Genomic DNA, 25,240 nt, shown 5'->3' with positions numbered 1-25,240 from the left:
CTGGTCAATTTCCTTTAAACTCTTATTATTAAGCAAATGGATTATTTCTCAACAATTTCAATGTCTTCTGTCTTTATTCAGTTTATATATTGATATAAATTCAGAACAGGCTGTAGCCATACTTCTTCTATCCCTTAGCTGGATAGAAAAAGGTCCCCACGGACTACGATATTTAACTCAAGTTTTCTCTGCATCACAATTGTTAGTCACTCAGTCATGTCTGACTCTTTGCAACCCCATGGCCTATATATCCTGCTGGGGTCCTCTGTCCATGGGATTCTCCAGGCAAGAATACTGGAGTGGGTTGCCGTGCCCTCCTCCAGGGGATCTTTCTGACCCAGGGAATCAAACCCCTGTCTCCCATATTGCAGGCAGATTCTTTACCATCTGAACCAAAAGGGAAGACCTCTGCATCACAGTCCAAATGCAAAATTTTGCAAAACAAGCAAACAAAAAAACCCATTACTAAGTTACTACCTGCAAAAGTTCCCTAGATGGGCTTCCCCTCCTCTCACAGGCCCCTCACCACCACCCAGGCTGAGTTTCCTGGACAGTGACACCCTACCACCCGTTGACAACCAGCTTCCTGTCTGGTGGAGTGGAAGCCAGCTGTTATGATTCATACCACTTAAGATTTCTGCCTTTTGCGAAGTGATGCTGATAGAGCCATGCTGAATGGTGTCTGATTGGGAGAGTTTTCTTTATGAAAGGGGTTTGATTTCCAGTGCCTTAGCAATAGAGCTTTTTTATTTTGGGGGGCAGGTACATTTCAATTTCTAGTTTCTGTGCGAGCTCAGATAGATAAATGTTTTCATCAAGTATTTGTACTTGCTGTTATTTCTCCCTGAAAAACAAATGAGCCTGGAAACTTCTGTAAAAGAGGTTCTTTCCTGTTACCGAGTCTTTAATAGTTTTATTTTTTAGGTTTCTGATATTTTCCAAAAGGCAAAAAATTCTCTGCTTATGATAGGATTACATTTTGGATTTGGTGAAATAATTCTCTTATGCCTGAGGGGATAGTGTCCTGTATCTTGAAGCCACAGTCTTTCTCTTAGGCTCCTGAAGCCAATTTCTTCCTGAGTTTATTGGTTTCTTTGTTCAAATTTTTGTCATTTTATTAGCTCAGTTAGACTTATTAATGGGGCTTCCCAGGTGGCGCTAGTGGTAAAGAACCCGCCTGTCAATGCAAGTCAGATGTAAGACACGCCGGTTCAATCCCTGGGTCAGGAAGATCCCCTGGAGAATGGAATGGCTACTCACTCCAGTATCCTTGCCTGGAGAAATCCCACGGGCCAAGGAGCCTGGCGGGATACAGTTCACAGGGTCGCACAGAGTTGGATATGACTTAGCAACTTAGCACGCAGCAGACGTATTTCAGTCCAATTCAGTTGCTCAGTCATGTCCAACTCTTTGCGACCCCATGAACCGCAGCACTCCAGACCTCCCTGTTCATCACCAATTCCTGGAGTCCACCCAAACCTATGTTCATTGTGTTAGTGACGCCATGCAACCATCTCATCCTCTGTCGTCCCCTTTTCCTGCCCTCAATCTTTCCCAGCATCAGGGTCTTTTCATATGAGTCAGCTCTCCACATCAGGTGGCCAAAGTATTGGAGTTTCAGCTTCAGCATCAATCCCTCCAATGAACACCCAGGATTGATCTCCTTTAGGATGGACTGGTTGTATCTCCTTGCAGTCCAAGGAACTCTCAAGAGTCTTCTCCAACATCACAGTTCAAAAGCATCAATTCTTCAGCGCTCAGCTTTCTTTATAGTCCAACTCTCATGTCCGTACATGACTACTGGAAAAACCATAGCATTGACTAGATGGACCTTTGTTGGCAAAGTAATGTCTCTGCTTTTTAATATGATATCTAGGTTGGTCATAACTTTCCTTCCAAGGAGCAAGCGTCTTTTAATTTCATGGCTGCAGTCACCATCTGCAGTGATTTTGGAGCCCAGAAAAATAAAGTCTGACACTGTTTCCATTCTTTCTTTCTCCATCTATTTCCCATGAAGTGATGGCACCAGATGCCATGATCTTAGTTTTCTGAATGTTGAGCTTTAAGCCAACTTTTTCACTCTCCTTTTTCACTTTCATCAAGAGGCTCTTTAGTTCTTCTCCACTTTCTGCAGATGCAGTTTGGGTCATACCAATCATGGTACCAGTCTAGAGGTGGGGAGGGAACTTGTTTGCAACAGCCTTTCACAGGATGGACCAGATTCCTATAGTGATGTTGGTAGCATCTCAACCACATGCTGAATCATGCCTCTAAATATGAGAAAGTCAAATTGTGACTGGAATTTTTCTAACACTAGGAATGCTGATTTCCTGTAGCTTATTAAAGCTGGCTAAACGTTCAACATTTTATAACATTCGATAGTAACAAGTGATACCCTAAGGCAGAAGTTCTCAAACTTTGAGGTATATAAGGATCCCCTGGGGAACTTTTTAAAATATAGGTCCCTAGATTCCAGCCCTGAAGAGTTGAATTTAGTAGGCATGAGGAGTGGCCAAGAATCTGCATTTTAACAACAGCCTTACTTTGTTTGGCACTCTGAGTCATCTCCCAAGAAGTTACAAAATTCTCCTAACAAAGACTACTGTCCCTCAACTGAATTTTTAAAATACTATTTCACTTAGAACAGATAGGTGTTATAAAACCTAATGACTGAGCTTTAGCGTTCCAACGCTGTTAGCAATAACTAGTTTAGATTCCCTATGTGTGAACTAAGATATAACATGCCATGAGCAGCATACAGAAGCTTAAGTTAGATTTCTTTCAATTAGAAGTTATTAGTTACACAATTTCCATTTCCAAGTCATCTGTGCATCCACAAATGGTATTAGATAAGAGAGATAGACCAGGATAGATACCTAGGGAATTTCACTAGGTTCTTTATAATCATTTATTGCCTACTGTGCCCTTAATGATGATACTCAGGATCCCATTAAGTTAGCTGTGAATGTAGTAATTGGTCCCTGGACAATAACCAGAGGGTGTTAAATCCACCCCATTCTGGTCATGTTGGAGACAAGAAAGAAATTGTTGCCTATAATCCTTTCTGGGGACAAAGCTGCCTGTGCTCTACAGAAGATTTCTTAAAACACACCAGGAGTCCCTAGAGAGTCTGCCTTTAAATTCAGGCTGATGACCTACTTTTAAAAGTTATTTGAAAATCCCATCAAACACAAGCAACCAAAATCTAGATTCTCCAGCAGGTATTCTGTAGACCTAGCACTGCCTCCTTGATCTGTTTGCTTACACCAACAGCCTGAATATATTTCGTTTAGAGTTTTCCCCTCTCTTTATTGACATTTAGGTAATGAGAATTTCTAGTTTCTGGATTCAAAGCAACTGCACAAATGAATATGATGTGATGGAAATTGATTCTTCCCATATGTAACAAAGGGAAAGGAATCAGATTGGCTGACTCAGTGTTCAAATTCAGACAAAGCTCTGAATTAGAATTAGAACATACAAGCCAGAGGTTCTTTCTTCCTCCTTGGAAGCTCTGTGCTGTGGTTTATGTAGTACCTTATGAAATTTTTCTAACTTTGGCAAACAAGACTTTGATAAGGCTAAGAGATGCATAGAATCTTACAGATTTGAAAGATATTTTAAAGAACATCCAATCCCATCTCTAATCTTTGAATCTCATCTCGCTTCTACTTTAACTCTCCCACTTAACTGGCAGTTTCTTAAGGGAGAAATTTCTATTTAGTTGTTGTTCAGTTGCTCAGTCGTGTCCAACTGTTTGCGACCCCATGGACTGCAGCACACCAGGCTTCCCTGTCCTTCACCATCTCCCAGAGCTTGCTGAAACTCATGTCCATTGAGCTGGTGATGCCATCCAACCATCTCATCCTCTGCCGTCCCCTTCTCCTCCAGCCTTCAATCTTTCCCAGGATCAGGGTCTTTACCAGTGAGTCAGCTCTTTGCATGAGGTGGCCAAAGTATTGGAGCGTCAGCCTCAGAATCAGTCCTTCCAAGGAATATTCAGGACTGATATCCTTTAGTATTGACTGGTTTGATCTCCTTGCAGTCCAAGGGACTCTCAAGAGTCTTCTCCAACACCACAGTTCAAAAGCATCAGTTCTTCAGCCCTCAGCCTTCTTTATGGTCCAACTCTCACATTCATATGTGACTACTGGAAAAACCATAGCTTTGACTAGATGGACCTTTGTCAACAAAGCAACCTCTCTGCTTTTTAATATGCTGTCTAGGTTGATCAGCTTTTCTTCCAAGGAGCAAGCGTCTTTTAATTTCATGGCTGCAGTCATCATCAGCAGTGATTTTGGAGTCCACGAAAAAGTCTGTCATTGTTTCCATTGTTTCCTCATCTATTTGTCATGAAGTGATGGGACCAGGTGCCATGATTTTAGTTTTTTATTCACCATGAGATTATATGAATAATCAAGTCTAGCTTCTTAAAGAAGGCTCCATTTTGCACAGTTGGCCTAAATAAATATTTGTGAGTTTGATCACTAAGTTGGCTTGTTTTTCTCATTCCCTGTTTTCTAATTGCATGGATTTGACTGCTACATTTCTTCAGTTCAGATCCTTGCCCTGTCACTTGCTAGTTGTTTGATCCTGGGCAAGTTACTTAACCTCTCTCTGCCTCAGTTTTCTTTTCTCTAAAATTGCATTCAATAAATAATAGCATTATCCTGGTCACTACCAGCCAGACTAGCTCCTGTAGTTTTTATTGTTTTAGGGTGTCTTTTATGAGATTTCTGTCATCACCTTTATTTTACTGATTCTTTTAGCTCTCCCGCAAATCAGTTTGCGTTTTCTACACTTATTCATTTCTGACTGTATCTTCTGGGTATATATATTCTGGGCAAGAATGACATGGCAGTCCTCCAGTCTCTGGGAAGATAGCTCGAAGGGTTGTGAAACTGCATAGCATGCGGCAGGCTGTGTGCAGTCTGCCAATGTCCTGGATGCTTACTTCAGTTTACCTCATTAAACCTCAATTCCTCAGAAGTAAAATGGAGATGATGAGAAATAGTACCTGTGTTATGAGGTATAGTGTTAAATGATTATGTAAAAGCACTCAGAATGGTGATTAGTATATAAATCACCATGCCTAAATGCCCCTCCAAGAGTCTGATTTAATTGATCTGAGTTTGGACTCAGGCGTCTGTATATTTAACAAAACTCTAGGTGACTCTGAGTACTGAGAACCACCGAACTGGATTTTTCTCAAAGTCTAGCTTCATTAGCCTTGTTACCACCTTAAATGCTTATGCTTCTCATCCTTCCATCTTATTAAGTTCTATCTAGAAAATACTGTGGGAAGACAGAAGTTATTAGAAAGCTGTTGAAAGTAGGACATATTATTAGTTACAATGATTTAGTATGTACGTACTGAATATACTTGATTGTGGTAGGTTCCCCATAATTCTAAGACAAGCAGTTTTTCAATTGGAAATATAATGAGGAGTTTTCAGGCTGCCTCAACTCACTGTCCTCCAATATAACATGGAAATACCTGGTTTAAAAAAACAAGCTTGATGATTAAGTTAACAAAGTCAGGATATGTATGCTCATGTAGAGGAGTTAATTAATTGAGTGTTTGGAGTCTGATAAGTTGTAATGAATTGGGTTATCAGGTGGTGACTTAATTGGGCTGTTGAATGAATTAGCACCCCTTAAATGTGAGAAGTTCACACTTAGCTTTATCACTCCTGTTAGTGAACTGGTGGCTGTATCCAAAAGACCAAAGTACCTCTCTGAAAAAAAAAATCCAAGTTGTTCCTATCAAAGTGTCAGAGGCATTGGAGCCCTACCATGTAATGTTGCCAATGTCCTCTATAATATTCATTGCAGACAAACTGGGAAAATACAGAGGAAACAGTAAGAAGAAAACTAAAATCACCTGTTTTCCATACCCTAAGACAACCATTTCTAAGAACTTGCTACAAGACAATGAAGAATAAATGTGTGTTATTTCTGAATATCACTTTTTTATTCATAAATATTAATAGAGTATGGGTAATAGTTGAAAAAGGCAAGGACTTAAGTTTATTTTTAGTGAAAGCTCTGCTGGTCTGGGACAGGCATGCCTGCCACCCGCCTCGCTCTGAGATGTCTCAGGAGCTATACAAGCCTTCCATCTGTGTTCAGACCCCTGCTGGGTCTGGAGGCCAGTAGCAATAGCTGGGTGAGTCCTGGGGGGTCGGGGTGAGGGGTTCTGAAGTGCCTGGGCAGCTGAGAGCCCATCCCAGTGAGGCAGGGCAGTGGGCTCGTTGGTAAACTGAGGCTCCAAGCTCCGAGTGCATGTGCTGTGGTCTCACAGGACTTCACTAACAAAAGACAAAGGCAAAGGTCAAATTATTAAGAATTTCAAGACAAAGTACTAAATCTCCTGGGGTTGGAGGGTCTTCTGAGCCAGTACCCTGTGTGACTAAACTGGCCGCACACCAGTGAAGCAGACCCAGGCCTCTGGAATAACCTATCTGACACTGAAAGGAAGAAACTTTTTTGAAAGAGTGAGGAATACTTGAATATTACTTTTGTTTCTTGTACAGCAAACTTTAGTGTCCAAAGAAATCATCTGAGGTTCTTGTTAAAATGCAGATTCTAATTTAGTAGGTCTAGGGTAGGGCCTGAGATTCTGTATTTCTACCAAGATCACAGTTGATGCCAAAGCTGGTCTGGGAACCACTCTTTCACCCTCCCCACCCCCACCATTAAAGCATTTTATCTTGAAAAAAACTATCAACTCACAAGAAGTTGCAAAAATCGTTCATAGGCTTCTATGTAACCTTCACTCAACTTCCAATGATGACATCTTGTATGTGATACAATAGGTAATAAGATTGTAATATAATGTCAAAACCAGGTAATTAATATTGTATAATAGTGTTCACTATACTACAGACTTGATTCCATTTTCATTATATTTTACTTGCATACATTTGAGAGTGTGTGTGCATGTGTGTATGGGATGCAGTTTCATTCCATGCATATATTTGTGTACCTGCCATTGTAATCAAGGTATGGAACTGTTCTCACAAGAGAGAGAAACTTCTGCATGCTACCCCTTTAATTCATGCCCCCAAAGATGTGTACAGTACATTGGAGATTCTCAATAATTCATATAATAATGATGCCTATTCTTTTCTTATGCTGAGAATTGTCTCTAGAATGCAGCAGACCATGGAACTTCAGTGGCGGTTCCAAGTGCACCGAAGCAATGAGGTAAGATGAAACTAAGGGTGAAAACATAGCCCTGGCCATTGGAGAGAAATACAACATTCCTTGTGCTAGTGTTAATACCATCCCCTCAATCTGGACCAATTTCAAATGCAGATTTGGGAGAATTATTTTACTCAAAGGAGCCATGATGAAAATAAGAACCAGAGACACCTTGTAGAGCTCCAGGGCTTAGTATAGAAGTTGAAATATAGAAATTGACAAATATTAATTGATAAGGATGAAGTAAGAAGTTTGTCATCATAATGTTCAGAGGACGTGCTAATTGCCTTATCTGTGCATCAGACAACTTCCAGCTTCACACAAGAGATAAAGCTTGTCACCCAAGAAATACCCTGTAAAAAGGCAATATATGTCAGAACTTTGGTAAATATGACTCATAATTATCAGCTGTCCCAAGAGACTATGCTTGCTTCTCTTTGTATGTTGGTGGTATAGGCTAGTGGTTAAGCATATTACTCTTACCAGCTGTGTGACCTTGGCTAATTGACTTAACATTTCTGTGCCCCAGTTTCCTTATCTGTAAACTGAAGGTGATTGATTAGAGGGCCTAACTCAGGGTTGCTGCAAGGGTGAAGCCCTTAGAACAGTGCCTTACAGAGAGAGGGTAAATGCTCAGTGTCAACTGATATTTTATCATTCTTACTAGGACTGGGCTAACCTTGAGTGTCATCTCTCAGTAACTGCCCCTAAGTTTTGGTTCTTTATATCAAAACTCTTAATATCAGTCACTTTTATATGGAACATACATAGATTTTTAAGGACAGATGTTCTTTTAAATGTAACCCTTCACCGTGAAGACAAAGGTTAAGCACATAGGCTTTGGGTTCAAGACTCAACCCTTACTAATTACAGACTAATTGTGCAGCTTGGGCAAGGAAATTCCCTAAGTCATAGTTTTCTTATCCGTAGTCAAGGGGTTAGTAAATAGTACCTTAAATTTGTTGTAATGATTAAATGAAATAATTCATGTAAGGTTCTTGGCACATAATTAGCACTTTATTGATATTAGCTGATTTTGTTGTTCAGTTGCTCAGTCATGTCCAGCTCTTTGTGACCCCTTGGACTGCAGCACGCCAGGCTTCCCTGTCCTTCACCGTCTCCTGGAGCTTGCTCAGACTCATGTCCATTGAGTCGATGATGCCATCCAACCATCTTATCCTCTGTTGTCCCCTTCTCCTTCTGCCCTCAATCTTTCCCAGCATCAGGGTCTTTTCCAATGAGCTGGCTGTTCAAATCAGGTGGCCAAAGTATTGGAGCTTCAGCTTCAGCATCAGTCAGTAAGTGTAGGTAGCTCACAAGTTCTAGGGGTACTTGGGAGAAGGGACATTGAACCAAGTACAGAAGAGTACTTCTCCAGCCCAGTGACCAGTCACGCCTGAGGACAGAGGACTTGGAGCAAGCACCTAACGATGTGGATTCCCAGGTGCTGTAGAAACTACTAATTGCCACCCCCCACATCTCCATCCTCTTCTTCCTTTTAGTAATTGAACCCTGCCGCTTACCAGTGAAGAGGACACATGGCCAGCAGAACCAAAGCCACACATTCCCAGCATGCCTTATAACTAGCTGTGGCCATATTTCTTCTGGCAATGGAATGTGCACAACTTGTGCACTTGGCTTTCCCTCTACTTGTTTTTCCCTTCCCTTTGCTGAAAATGTGATAGTCTATGGATGTGGTCAGGGACGAGCTTCTACCATGCCTCATAGACTAGCAGAGCACATTTGTTTTGGAGTAGAGCTGCCTTCTCTACGTTGGCCAGCCCATGCTGCTCTGAACTGTTAAATGAGAAGGAAGTAAATGTCTATCTTGTTGATGCCACTGTATTTTGTAGTCTTGGTTACAGTAGTTTAGACTGTATCCTAATTAATTTATCAAGACTGTCTCCAAAGATGCTGAATGCTAGGAAATGTGCATTTTAATAAGATCCTCCAGTAACTGTGATGCTAGCAATTTAGGACTATACTTTGAAAAACACTACGCCAATGTGCTCAAAAGATGTCTCTTTGCCTCTAAGCAAAATGTAAGTTTTGGGAAGCAGTCTAAGATTTAGAAGATAGGATCATCCCTTGTTAAAATTTTATTGTATTGCAACTGAATTTGTTCAAGAATTCTGAAATAATTAACATGGGCACTTCATTTCATTTTACATTAACAGTATGATTACTTTTTGAGTGAAAGTAATTGATTTATGAAAATGAATGCCCAAGATGTTCTTTATAATGTTATTCATAATGGCCAAAAAGCATGAAAATAATTTGATATTAGGCCATTTGTCCAATTCTATATCATGGAATTAAAAGGATGAGGTAATTCTCTATATATTGACTAAGATTCCCAAAATATAGTAAGCTAAAAATAAATTAATATTGCAAATAAAAGAAGCAAGACAAAAAAGAATACATATGGTATGACTTCATTTGCTTAAAAAATAGGAAAAGTTATATTTCCTTAATGATGTGTACTTAGGTGGTAAAATGAAAAAGAAAAACAAGGAATTGATTACTCTAAAAGTCTGGATAGTGGAAGGCTTTGAAACAGATGGTGGGAGAGGGCAGGGATTAGGAGTTGGTAAAGAGGGCTTCTGAGAGGCTGGCAACGTTTTACTGTTCAGTCTGGGTGGTAACCTCAAGGGGATTCACTCTGTCATTTTGAATGCTTATCTATATATATATATTGATTTCACAAATAAGTACCATATTATATATATTTTTAATACATTAAACATAAAAATTCTATATATCTTCATATGAATGTTGGGTATATGTATGTATATGTATGTGTATTCTTGTGTAGTCATAGAAAATTTCACAAAGAGAGCACACACCAAAAAAGAACCGAGGGTACGTTTTATTACCTTTGGGTAGAGGGAATGTGGGATAGGGAAAATTTCACTTTGCATTTTACAGTTTGCTTTTTACCATAATTTGCATTTTCTCCAGAATCATGTGTTACTTTGTTTTAAGATCCTCCCTCAAATAATCTATGTGAATATGATTATTCCATTTTTATATGCTTCTGTGTTATTTGAATTTTACTCATAATCATGTGTTAATTTAAAATGCTTTCTCAAAATTTGTGAATGTGTATACATCTGTATATATGTATTTATATATGCTTGGAGAATTCTGGCATAAAATTCTGTAAGTGGTCACCTCTGAACAGTCTACCTGGGAATAATGCATTAAGAGAGAGGAGAACTTTCATATTTTACTTTCTATACTTCTGAGTTGTTTGAATATCTTCTTTTACAATGAATATGTACTATTTTTAAATTTATAGCACATACTCAAAATTGTAATATAGTGTATTTCAGCATATTTTGTTTTATAGGCAGAATTGATTTAGAGAGATAAGAAGAGTTCTGTTTAAAAATGTGTCCGATCTGGGGATGGAGTGGGTGTGGGGAAAGGCTTGTCTGTAGGAAAGGATACCCAGGGATACAAAATTATACCCTTACTCCAATACATAAATTCCAGAGCCTCTAGTAATGGGTTACTCTGATGGAATCTTTGAAATTAAACCACCAAGATAGGAATCCTCAAAACCAAGCACAGGTCCTGGCCTATGAAAGGTAATCAAGAGTAATTTGTTGAGTTTATTAAAAAACAGTACAATGATTAAGTGATATTTCACTTATTAAACTTTCATTGCTTGGTAATGCTATATGCTTTGTAATGTGTTAGTTTTTTTTTCAGTGAGAGGATTGAGAGGTGGAGAACATTATTGATAGGATACAAGTGAGTGATTTAATCTGCTTTTAAAAGCTTGGAATACTTTTCAAATGGTTAATTAACAATGATACATATCGTAATCGTTCTGGGTAGCTTGGGATAAATGATCTAAAATTCAATAGGAATGACTCAGCCAGACAAGAAAAATTCACTTGAAGACTAGGAAAACAGCACTGATATTAATCAAAACTCTGATACTGAAACTCTGTGAGTAGTCTAAATAGATTCAGCACTTAGTTGTTGATAATTAGATATTGCTAATAAATGATAATCAACAATAATGTTTTGTTGACACTGTCTAACAGAAACACAAGTCAATCAAGTATAGAGCAGCAGCAGCTGCTCAATCAAGTATAGAGATGCAGAAGTGAGTTATACAGTGAAATAGAGCTTTTCTTCAGACAATGTCCGGCACTGATATAAAACTTTCCTGCTCAAAACACTAGCAATTATTCACGTGTGGCTCCTGAACACTTGAAATGTAGCTAATCTGAATGAAGATTTTTTTTCCTCAAATACACACTAGATTTTGAAGACTTAGTTTGAAAAATAGAATATAAACTATTAATGTTAAATTTTAATGTTTTAATGTTGATTACAGGAAGTGTGGTGGCTCAGTGGTAAAGAATCCTGCTGCCAGTGCAAGAGACCTGGGCTCAGTCCCTGGGTCTAGAAGATCACCTGGAGAAGGAAATGGCAACCCATTCCAGTTTTCTTGCCTGGAAAATCCCACACACATTGGAACCTGGCGAGCTAAAGTCCATGGGGTCTCAAAAGAGTGGGACATGACTTAGTGACTAAACAACAAACAGCAACAAAACAAATGTTGATTGCGTGTTGAAATGATAATATCTTGACTGTGTTGGGATGAAAATATTATAATTGCCTTCACCTTCTTTTTTATTTTTTAAATATGGTTATTAAAAAGTTTAAAAATATGAATGGGGCTCACATTTGTAGCTCAGTTGTGTTTCTGTTAGACAGTGCTAGTACAGGAAGATTTGAATTCAGAGGGAACCAAGAGCCAGCATTCTCATCTTCCTTACTTTTCAGACAAGGAAAAACTTTGCTGAAACACGCAAAAATGGTTGGGAAAAGGTGAGCAGCAGAGCTTCCAGCTTTTGATTTTCTGTCTCCTGTTTTCTAGCTTATACAACCAGCCCTAATAGAAAATATGAGGCCAGGGAAGCAAAGTTATGCACACTGGATACAGTGTTTCTTTAACGTTTTAAGAGCTGCTGCTAAGTTGCTTCAGTGAGTCCAACTCTGTGTGATCCCATAGATGGCAGCCCACCAGGCTCTCCCTTCCCTGGGATTCTCCAGGCAAGAACACTGGAGTGGGTTGCCATTTCCTTCTCCAATGCATGAAAGTGAAAAGTGAAAGTAAAGTCGCTCAGTTGTGTCTGACTCTTGGCGATTCCATGGACTGCAGCCTACCAGGCTCCTCTGTCCATGGGATTTTCCAGGCAAGAGTACTGGAGTGGGTTGCCACTGGATATACAGTCCAGTGGGTTGCAAAGAGTCATGACTTTCACTCTCAGGGATTTTTAATAGGATTAAGAGCAGAAAAAGGTTAGAAGGTTTTAACATTTTATTTTACATACCTCTGTGTTCTTTTTAAGCCTTGGGCATATATTACTATTATAAGAAAGGTGGGGGAAGGCCTGGGGTGAGGACAGGGAGTGAAGTAGACAGATAAGATTCAAAAGAAACCTTGGCTTATAATTACAGTCTGGAGATGTTTTAAATGACTTTTTCCTATCATTATCTTCTTTCACATCTCTAACATCTTTAGCTAATTCTTTCTGCTCTCTTTGGGGTGTTTTGCTTTTTACATTACTAAAGCAAAATCTACTGGTCCTAATTTTTGAATCTGCAGCTGTAGCTCAAAAAACCCTGTTTTCTTTACTTTTGTAAGCAGCAGGCCACAAGAATGATTGGTAATTTTGCTTCAGGAGAATTCAAGTCCTTCCTTCTAAAAGGTACTTGCCAACAGTCTAGATGTTTCTATTTGAAGCCATTTGCTACAATAATCCTTGAGGTTTTTTTGCTTCTGGCTTTCAGAGCTGTTACTTCTAAAGGCAGATTCTTAGAACACAAGTTCATTTAGCTGCAGAATATACCCAGCCTCCTTATTGGCGCAGCTGTGCTGAGTTCCTAAATAGAGAGATGATTTCCATAGTGTATTTTATAGCACATACCATTGCTGAGGATAATCTAAATCACAAATTATTTTTATTGGTATTTATTGTAAGAGAGAGAGAAGCATACTTGGCTAGTCTGAAAGGTAATGTTGACAGCAGCATTTTCTAATTTTGTGGCAATTTCCTTCTCATCGTTGACTTTCTTTTCAACCCCTAGAGCTTGATTTAGTGGTCTCCTAACCTAGGATAAGGATAAATACAGGTTTCCAGTGCTTATCTGGACTCTTGGAATACATGTGTATGGTATAAATTCCTCTGCTTAACTTTTGGTCAGTATTCTCATTTTTTCTTCTTATTTTATCATTTTCAAGCCTTTACAACCCCTGAAACAAAAAATACAGACATACCGAAGAGATAACACAGGTTTGTTTCCAGATGACCACAATGAAAGGCTTCCCAGTGGCACTAGTGGTGAAGAACTGGCCTGCCAGTGCAGGAAACATAAGTCGTGAGTTTGATCCCTGGGTGGGGAAGATCCCCTGGAGAAGGGCATGGCCACCTACTCCAGTATTCTTGCCTGGAGACTCCCACAGATAGAGGAGCCTGGCAGGCTACAGTCTGTAGGGCTGCAAAGAGTTGGACATGACTAAAGTGACTTAGCATGCATGCACGACCACAATGCAATAGATGGAGTCACATGAACTTTTTGGTTTTCCGGAGCATATAAACACTGTGTTTACCCTATATTGTAGGCTAAGTATACAATAGCATTATATCTAAAAAAAAAAAAAAAAAGCAAGATAGATACTTTAATTTAAAAATTCCATATCACACACACACAAAAAAATACTAGCTATCATCTGAGCCTTCAGCAAGTTGTAATCTTTTTGCTGGTGGAGGGTCTGGCCTTGACATTGATTGTTGTTCATTCACTCAATCATGTCCCAACTCTTTGTGACCCCGTGGACTGTAGCCCGCCAGGCTCCTCCGTCCATGGGATTCTCCAGGCAAGAATACTGGAGGTGGTTGCCATTTCCTTCTCCAGGGGATCTTCCCAACCCAGGGATCAGACCCATGTCTCTTATGTCTCCTTCATTGGCGGCAGATTCTTTACCACTGAGCCACCTGGGAATATGAGGCCGCTCTTAAAATAAGACAGTGATGAAGTCTGCCACATCAGTTGACTCTTCCTTTCAGGAATGAGTTCTCTATAGATGTTTGATAGCTTTTTACCCACCATTTTACCCTTTGAAAAAGTAAAATTGGAGTTAATCCTGTCAAACCATGCCTGTTTATTTATGAACTAAGTTTAGGTAATATTCTAAATTCTTTGCTGTCCTTTCAACAGTTTTCTCGACAACTTCTTCTACCAGGACTTACTTCTACCACAGAATCTACCTCTATCAGAGTAGAATTCATCTCAAGAAGCCACTTTCTTGGGGAAGTTCCCTGGTGGCCTAGTGGTTAGGATTCAGCACTTTAACTACAGAAGCCTCATTTGATCCCTGGTGGGGGAACCATTAGACAGGCTGCACAGTGTGGCCAAAGTACAAAAAGAAGAAAGAGAGAAAGTAACCACTTTCCTTGCTCATCCAGAAAAAACAACTCCTCATTTGTTCAAAAATTTTTTTTTCCTGAGATTGCAACAATATATATTCAGTCTCCAATTGTAATCTTAGTTTCTTACTATTTTCACCACCTCTACAGTTACTTTCTACACTGAAGTCTTGAACCCCTCAAAATCATTTATGGAGGTTGGAATCAACTTCTTCCAAACTCCTGTTAAGTTGATATTTTGACTTAACCTATGAGCTACAAATGTTCTTAATGGCATTTAGAATGGTGAATCCACTAATGTTTTTAGCTAGTTTTTCTGGATAATTTGCTACAGCGTCTGCATTAGCACTTGCTGTTTCACTTTGCACTTTGATGTCGTGGAGGTGGCTTCTCTTCTTTTAAACCTCATGAACCAACCTCTGCTAGCTTGAAACTTTTCTTCAACAGGTTCCTCCCCTCTCACAGCCTTCACAGAATTGAAGAGAGTTGGAGCTTTGCTGTGGATTAGAGTTTGACTTAAGGGGATGCTGTGTCTGGTTTGGTCTTCTATCCAGACCACTAAAGCTGTCTCCATATCAGCAATAAGTCTGTTTTGCTCTCTTATCACTTGGTGTTCACTGGAGTAGCATTTTTAATTTCCTTCAAGAACTTTTCCTTTTCATTTACAACTTGGCAGAACTTTTCCTTTTCATTTACAACTTGGCTGACTGTCTTATGCAAGAGGCCTAACTTTCAGCCTATCACAGCTTTCAACATGCCTTCCTCACTGAGCTTAATCTTTCTAGCTTTTGATTTAAAGTGAGAAATATTCATCTCTTCCTTTCCTTTGAACACTTAGAGGCCATTGAATGGTTATTAATTGGCCTCATTTCAATATTGTTGTGTTTCAGGAAGTTGAGAGGCTTGAGGACAGGGAGAGAGAGTGGGGAACTTCAGTGGAGAAGTCAGGACACATACAGCGTTATCAGTTAGGCTTGCCTTTTTGAATAGGCATGGTTTATGATGTCCCCAAACAATTACAGTAGTGACATCAAAGATCACTGATCACAGGTCATCAAAACAATTGCAATAATAGTGAAAAGGTTTGAAATATTGTGAGAATTACCAAAATGTGACAGAGACCTGGAGTGAGCACATGCTGTTGGGAAAATGTTTGCCAACAGATTTGTATGACACAGAGTTACCACAAACCTCTCATTTCTATAGAATACAGTTATCTGCATAGTACCGTAAGAGGAGACATCATCTTCTCCACCTACTTTTGTGAGTAATGTGTAAAGGTTCTGAAGGGACTTTTTACTTTCCTTTTTAAAAAAGTTATTTACCAAACACATATTCGGATATCTGAACCCATCCAGAAGCTGAGTAATCTGTCTCTTGAATTGCAAAACCTGCTTCATTCATTTCATAGTCATAATTTTAAGCACATACTATGGGCCAAAGGTAAAATTATGTCTGTTAAGTATGATGTTGACAATTCATCACATGGCGAGGAAAAAATTTTTATAGCTATTAATATGTTTGGTGGTCATTTTGTAATATATACAAATAGTGAATCATGTTATAATGTTCTTTGTCAATTTTCTCTTAATACAACAACAAAAAAAGTATCTGAAAGAGTGAAAAATACTGCATAGAAGCCTTGGATCACTCCTGAGGACTTTGGAGCAGTGGAAAGAGGAGATAAGAGAAGGTGATGCTGACGAATCTGGAAGAGCCAGATATTCCCACCACTGCTGCTGCTGCTGCTGCTAAGTCACTTCAGTCGTGTCCGACTCTGTGCGACCCCATAGACAGCAGCTCACCAGGCTCCCCATCCCTGGGATTCTCCAGGCAAGAACACTGGAGTGGGTTGCCATTTCCTTCTCCAATGCATGAAAGTAAAAAGTGAAAGTGAAGTCACTTAGTCCTGTCCGACTTTTAGCGACTCCATGGACTGCAGCCTACCAGGCTCCTCTGTCCATGGGATTTTCCAGGCAAGAGTACTGGAGTGGGGTGCCATTGCCTTCTCCGATTCCCACCACTAGAAGTAGTCAAATGTCACACACTCCTAGCCTTTGCTGCCTTGGGCTTCTCAGTTGCTGCTTAGGATTTTACATCCCTTAGTTGAGCTTTCCTGTCCTTTGGTTATTTGTTGTCCTCAGGGAACCAAAAAACAGCAGCATTTACATATAAACTTATACTTGGATCCTTGTCTCAGCTCCATCAAAACACCAGCTATGTGACCTCACCCTAGCTCAGAGCAGCTGCTCTTAGTCATTTACTTTGACCTGCAAAAGGAAAGTGTGGGACTCTTTTTAGCGTTAAACTGTTGACTATGTTTAAGAGAAGAGATTGATGTAGAATTTCATTGCAGCTTCCTTTTGGAAATGGTTGTCTCCTACTAGGAGGCCTTGGTTGCAGTGGTGGTGGTGCATAATGGAAATTTCAGAGGTATGCACGTGCCTGAACCCTGCCTCTAAATAACAATTACTGGGTTATGGAACGTCAGTCAGTTCAGTTGCTTAGTCATGTCCAACTCTTTGCAGCATGCCAGGCTTCTCTGTCCATTACCAACTCCCGGAGCCTGCTCAAACTCATGTCCATCAAGTCGGTAATGCCATCCAACCATCTCATCCTCTGTCATCCCCTTCTCCTCCTGCCTTCAGTCTTTCCCAGCATCAGGGTCTTTTTCAGTGAGCCGGCTCTTTGCATGAGGTGGCCAAAGTATTGGAGTTTCAGCTTCAGCATCAGTCCTTTCAGTGAATATTCAGGACTGATTTCCTTTAGGGTTGACTGGTTTGATCTCCTTGCAGTCCAAGGAACTCTCAAGAGTCACCTCCAACACCACAATTGAAAAGCATCAATTCTTTAGTGCTCAGCTTTCTTTATGGCCCAACTCTCACATCCATACGTGACTACTGGAAAAACTTTAACTACATGGACCTTTGTTGACAAAGTAATGTCTCTGCTTTTTAATATGCTGTCTAGGTTGGTCATAACTTTTCTTTCAAGGAGCAAGTGTCTTTTAATTTCATGGCTGCAGTCACCATCTGCAGTGATTTTGCAACCCAAGAAAAGAAAGTCTCTCACTGTTTCTATTGTTTCCCCATTTATTTGCCATGAAGTGATGGGACCGGATGCTATGATCCTAGTTTTTTTCAAATGTTGAGTTTTAAGCCAGGTTTTTCACCATCCTCTTTCACTTTCATCAAGAGTCTCCTCAGTTCCTCTTTACTTTCTGCCATAAGGGTGCTGTCATGGAACTTGGAGGGGAGTATTTCTGAAAAGCACACCAGCTGATAGCTAACCAATGTTGGGAACCATTGGTAGTGAAAGCATCAGGCATTGAGAGGGACAGACATGGGTATAAAATCCAGAATTTACCACTTACTAGTTGTAAAGCCATGAGCAAGTCATTTTTTCTCTCTTAGCTTCAATTTCCTTTCTGAAAAATGGGGACAAAATTGGACCTTCCTCAGATGTAGTTTTGAAGCACATAGTAGATACTCAGTGAATGGTAGTTACTGAGATGAGTCTAGAGCTATTCTGTCCAATGATAATGATAATCATTAGTTTATGTAATGGTTTAAAATGAGAAAGTTAAAAAGTTTGTTCCCAAGTCGCACTAGCCACCTTTCAAGTGCTCAGCAGACACATGTGGCTAGTGGTTGCTGTATCAGACTAGGATGTTTAGCATCCTATCCTTCATCCCTGAAAGTCCCTTAGACTGGAAAATGATAGCCTACAGGGTCTGTTTCACTAAGAGCTAAGTTTACTTGATAGAATTCATTTTTAATTCTGGTCTGGAAAGCCCACTACATTTGTTTCTCTTGGGTAAGCAGCAGGCCTTTTGGCTTGAGCAGAGATGTGAGGGAAATCCATGAACCAGCTCTTTTGTGGAGACTTTTTCTCTTATTCCTATATACCTGTAAATGAATTTACCTAGAAGTAAACAAATAAGTGGGAGAAGATCTAATCGATTGTCAGATAAGAATCTCTCTTGCCCTCCCTACCCCAAAGGCTCTGAGGCCACACTTAGCATTTAGTCCATTTTTTAAAATTAGAATATTACTTTTTCCTCCCCTATTTTTAAGTACCACGGATACTATTAGTGAAGCTGTGTGTGTGTATGTGTATTTGTGCATGCATACATGTGTTATGGAAGAGAAAGGGGCCAAGGGGGAAGAGTTAGCACTGGTAAGAGACGTCACTAAATATCTGTCAGTGGGAAAAGAAAGGCCATAGATGGGATGTGTTTTATGATTTTATTATCAGTCATGTTTATTTCAGGCTTCCCTCGTGGCTCAGTGGTGAAGAATCTGCCTGCCAATTCGGGAGACACAGGTTGGATCCCTGGGTAGGGAAGATCCCCTGGAGAAGGATATGGCAACCCACTCCAGTATTGTTGCCTGGAAAAGCCCATAGACAGAAGAAACCAGGAGGGCCACAGTCCACGGTGCTGCAAGAGGCTGACTTAGCAACTAAATAACAAGAACAATGTTTATTTCAGGTATTTTTGTTATCCCTTCCATTCTAGAAATTCTTTGGTGTCATTTTAATTTGCCCACAGTGGGTAAGAGCCACAGACTCTGAAGGCAGACCTCATGAGTCCGAACCATTCTCCAGTATTTAATTGTTGATGACCTCAAGGCTCAGTTTCTCCATTTACAAAATGAATATAAATTCAGTCCTTCATAGGATTATTTCAAGGATTAAAGGAAAGAATACGTGTAAAATTCTTAGTACAATGTCTAACACTGGATAGATGCTAAGTGAATTTTAAAAATTATTTAGAGAAAAGAAGGATATTTTATTGTCAGTAAACAAATGATGTGATGCTTTTAACTTCAACAAGTTTAAGATGTATCTTCCTCAACAGGAGTTTTAAAAGGTAATGCTCTCAGCGCTTAGTCTTATCTTCTAGAATGAGTAGGCCTCTTTGTTTCTCAAAGACCATTTATAGTTTCTGTGTTACATAAATGTTCTACTTGTTCTACTGTACTTGTTTAGTTAAGCACAGGCCTGGCAGCTTGGAAAGTGTCAAAGTCTCAAGAGCAAATGAGTTGTTGATTTGAGCTACTGTGTGTTAAAAATTGCTAGTAAAACCAAGCAGATTTACAAACAAGGGAAGTAGTGGTTCTTGAAGGAAAGGGACCACAATCTACCCCTTAAATTCACTTTGTATTTGTTTTGTCTTCCTGCAATGATGTTTTTGTTGGCAAAGTTAGTTTATTATTTTTTTAAATCTGAAAACATAGCATGGCTTTGGGTTTTTTATTACTTAGATATTTCACACTCTTTGGTTTTGTTATGCAGTGTGACATACTTTAAAAACTAACTCCCCAGAGAGTGGAAAGTGTTATCATTTATTTTTAGTAAGGAAGCTGTATTGGTTCATATGGCTGCTCTCCCAGCTGAAATAATATTGCAGATTGGTGCTGTTTGAATACTGTTAATTGCTTAAAGTTCTTAAACTAAGCCTGATTAGCTAGAATCCAAACAGTAACCCAAAGAGGCCAGACTTTTGATAAGATAAACACTTAACTAACCTTATACATTCCCTTTGGATTATCTTCCAATGGTATGAAATGTTACACTAAAAATGTTTTTTATATTGAGAAAGACTTTAGGAAAAATTATTTGGGGTATTTGAAACCAAGTTAAAGGTTGTTATGTCCAATATATGATTAATAGATAATTATCAGTAATTTTGGCCTTATATCATTTAGTTCATGAGAGTTTGACAGTAAAAGTGAACCAGTTCATAACAGAAAGTCCTCATTTATAAAATCACATTGTACCCTGTCGTTTCTGTTTGAGCAACTACAAACAAGCAGGAGTAACTCAAACAAGGGAATAATGCGCTTTTAATAAATAAAATGTAGTGCATGCTCTTTAATCTTAAATCACACATTTTAAATCTCAAAACTAAAAAGCTTTTTAGGGTAAAACTCCACTTTTACTCAGCATTTGATATAATCATTGGAAAAAACAACACTAAAATTTCTTCCATTTCCCAGATTCTAGGGCATCTATATTAAAATTAACCTTGCTTGAGTTGTTTTATATAATGAATTTTAAACTGTTTTAAGTAAATATTGTTCATGTGAACTATGCCATCCCCTTAACCATAGAAATGGAGTCTGGGACACAACAAAAATGATCAGTATGTAGTATCGTATCCAACGAGTCAGAATACAATCTGACCATACAATAGAGTACTAACAACATACTTTGTGTACTTAGACAAATATTTTAACTCTCTGTGATGTCTACTGATAAGGAAATTTTCTTATCAATGAAGTACAGAGGGTCAGCTAGTTTTCTAAAGTTTTTTCCAGCTCAGAAATTTAATAATAAGGTAAATTTTTATAAAATTAAAATGTTTTTATTGTTTTCTTGCCTCACTATTAAAAAATAGCAAGTAGGAAAATGAAGAAGTAAACAACTCTAGTCTCACTAGCCACCAATAAGATTATGGCATATTAACTTCTAATCTTCTGTTCTTAAAAACTAAAGTGGAACTCATATAGCATATACAAATACTTAGTATTATAACAGGGCTTCCCAGGTGGCTCACTGGTCAAGAATCCACCTGCCAATGCAGGAGACACAGGCGACAGCGGGCTCGATTCGTGGGTCGGGAAGATCCCCTGGATGAGAAAATGGCAACCCACACTGGTGTTCATGCCTGGAAAACCCCATGGACAGAGGAACTCGGCAGACTACAGTCCATGGGGTTGAGAAGAGTCAGACATGACTTAGCGACTAAACAACCCCACCACCAACAGCAATACTATAATACTAAAAGCTTTTCATAAAATCATTTTTATTTATTTAATTAATATATTTATTTTTGAAATATAGTTGATTTGTTGTTGTTTAGTTGCTAAGTCCTACTCTTCTGTGACCCCATGGACTGTAGCCTGCCAGAGTCCCCTGTCCATGGGATTTCCCAGGCAAGGATACTGGAATGGGTTACCATTTCCTTCTCTAGGGGATATTCTGGACCCAGGAATAGAACCCATGTCTTTTGCATTGCAGGTGGATTCTTTACCGCTGAACCACCAGGGAAACCTGATAGTTGATTTACAATATTGTATTAATGTCATGTGTACAGCATAGTGATTCAGTATTTTTTTTACAGATTATATTCCATTAAACATTATTACAAGATAATGGTTATAATTCCCTGTGCTATATAATATATCCTGTTTTTAAATCTATTTTATATGTATTAATTTTTATATTTTAATTCCATACCCCTAATTTGCACCAGCCCCTTTCTCTCTCTACTGTAGCTACTTATTTGTTCTCCATACCTGTTACTATGGTTTTGTTCTGCATATACATTCATTATAATTTAGATTCCACATGTAAGTGATATTATATACTATCTGTCTTTCTCTGTCTGACTTATTTCATTAAGCATAATATTCTGTAGGTTCATCCACACTGAGACAAATGGCAAAGTTTCATTCTTTTTTGTGACTAATATTCCATTGTTTGTTTATGTACCACATCTTTTCTCTATTGTGTATTTTTGCCTCCTTTGTTGTAGAATAATTGCATAAACATCCTTTTTAAATGGCTGTGTGAATAGAATTATTTCTTTTCCTATTGGGCATTTAAGTAGTATTTTCATTACATTATAAAAAAGTACCATAGTAAAAATATTTGATTAAAGGGTAATTCTTCCCTCTGACTCTATTTAGCATTGTTTTCATTGGATAGAGTATCTAAAGTGGAATTAATAGGTCAAGATAATAATTTTAATGCTCTTGTGTATTTGTGTTCCAAAAGTGTTAACAGAATGTATTCCCATTTAAAATCTATTACTCTACAGAGTTATGCCCATTTTACCACAATGTGCACAACATTGAACGATTTTGTTAAGATTTGAATATAATTCTCATATTTGATCTTTTATGATTTGAAATTTTAACCATATATAAAGTCATCAATTTCATGTAGTCAAACTCACTGACTCACAAAAAAAGTCTGTTTCTATTCAAACTGTGTATTCATTGTTGATGAAGTTTAAGATTGCAGGTTGGCTCAGCACAGATAGTAGTTATGATTCTATTTTAAGGGTATTTTAAGGATAATAATATAAATTTGCCTGTCTACATTTCCCTGTCCAACTTTAAAAGTATTGAGGCAGTGTTAGGTTCTGTTTTCAGTAATGGCTGAGTTAGATCTTACTGAAGTGACCTTACCTAGATAACAACTATACACTCTGGAACATATGAATAATAATAATAACAACAATAATAATGTCACTTCCTGAAGGTACAGGACAGTGAACTGAAACACATGCTTAGAGGAGGTGAGAGAAATTAAAAGACCTAAATAAGTAAAACAATGTTTATGGGTTGAAAAACTCCAAGTTATTAAGATTGCAGTTTTCCCCATATTGACATGTGGAATCATTGCAATCCCAGTCAGTGTCAAACAGGCTTTTGAAAAGAAACTTGACTTAAAGGTTAACATCATTAATGATGCCATTCTGAAAGAGATGGGAATACCAGACCACCTGACCTGCCTCTTGAGGAATCTGTATGCAGGTCAGGAAGCAGCAGTGAGAACCGGACATGGAACAACAGACTGGTTCCAAATAGGAAAAGGAGTACGTCAAGGCTGTATATTGTCACCCTGCTTATTTAACTTCTATGTAGAGTGCATCATGAGAAACGCTGGGCTGGAAGAAGCACAAGCCGGAATCAAGATTGCCAGGAGAAATATCAATAACCTCAGATATGCAGATGATACCACTTTTATGGCAGAGAGTGAAGAAGAACTAAAGAGCCTCTTGATGAAAGTGAAAGAGGAGAGTGAAAAAGTTGGCTTAAAGCTCAACATTCAGAAAACTAAGATCATAGTACCCAGTCCCATCACTTCATGGGAAATAGATGGGGAAACAGTGCAAACAGCGGCTGACTTTTTCTGGGCTCCAAAATCACTGCAAATGGTGACTGCAGCCATGAAATTAAAAGACGCTTGCTCCTTGGAAGGAAAGTTATGACCAACCTAGATAGTATATTGAAAAGCAGAGACATTACTTTGCCAACAAAGGTCCATCTAGTCAAGGCTATGGTTTTTCCAGTGGTCATATATGGATGTGAGAGTTGGACTATAAAGAAAGCTGAGCGCCAAAGAATTGATGCTTTTGAACTGTGATGTTGGAGAAGACTCTTGAGAGTCCCTTGGACTGCAAGGAGATCCAACCAGTCCATCCTAAAGGAGATCAGTCCTGGGTGTTCATTGAAGAGACTGATGCTGACGCTGAAACTCCAATACTTTGGCCACCTGATGTGAAGAGCTGACTCATTGGAAAAGACACTGATGCTGGGAAAGATTGAGGGCAGGAGGAGAAGGGGATGACAGAGGATGAGATGGCTGGATGGCATCACCAACTCAATGGACATGGGTTTGGGTGGACTCCGGGAGTTGGTGATGGACAGGAAGGCCTGGCGTGCTGCGGTTCATGGGGTCTCAACGAGTCAGACATGACTGAGCCACTGAACTGAACTGAACTGTAGATAGTAGGTCTCCCCTGATGTTATGTGATGAGAAGTGTGATGCCAGGCATTAGTCTGGCATGATCCCAGTCTAATCATTAGAAAAACAATTTGGGGGACATTTTACAGAATACCTGACCAAATACTCCTCAAGACTGTTAAGATCATATGTGAAAGACAAAGAAAGTCTGGGAAGAGAGGGGAAACATGATGATTAAAAGCAATGTGGTAATCTGTATTGGATCCTGAGACAGAAAGAGGATATTCATAGAAAAAAAAACAATGAAATTAAAATAAAGTCTTTCATTAATAGCAATGTACCAGTGTTGGTTTTTTAGCTTTAATAGACATACCGCAATCAACCCTGAATGCTCATTGGAAGGACTGATGCTGAAGCTGAAGCTCCAATACTTTGGTCACCTGATGTGAAGAGCCAGCTCACTGGAAAAGACCGTGATGCTGGGAAATATTGAGGGCAGGAGGACAAGTGGGCAACAGAGGATGAGATAGTTGGATGGCATCATTGACTCGATGGACATAAGTTTGAGAAAGCTCTCGGAGGTGTTGAAGGACAAGGAAGCCTGGCGTGCTGCAGTTCATGGGGTGGCCAAGAGTCAGATACGACTGACTGAACAACAACCTCTGGAAACAGGAACTGGGTGAGGGGTAAGTTGAAGCACTCCCTAATATCTTTGCAACTGTTTGCAAATCTGAAATTATTCAAAACCAGAAAGTTTATTAGAGAAAAAAAGAAATGGACAAGCTTGTTCTAAGATGGGTGGAAAGGCGAAGGACCTAAATTAGCTGAAACAATTTTGAAAAAGAATGAGGTAATTAGACTACCTAATTTCATGATTTATTTTAAAACTATAGCACTCAAAACTGTGTTTTATTGGCATAAGGCTAGAAATATGGAAATGGAATGTAACAGAGAGCTCAGTAATAGATCTCCATTTATAAGATCAAGTGATTTTTGAATAATGTCCCAAAGTAGTGCAATGGGGGTAAGGATAGACTTTTAAACAAATGGTACTAAAACAATGGGGCTTCCCGAGTGGCACCAGTGGTAAAGAATCT

Source organism: Oryx dammah, unplaced genomic scaffold (genome assembly GCF_014754425.2).
Source record: "Oryx dammah isolate SB20612 unplaced genomic scaffold, SCBI_Odam_1.1 HiC_scaffold_5, whole genome shotgun sequence".
NCBI classification, from domain to species: domain Eukaryota; kingdom Metazoa; phylum Chordata; class Mammalia; order Artiodactyla; family Bovidae; genus Oryx; species Oryx dammah.
Note: the sequence above shows the minus strand (reverse complement) of the source record.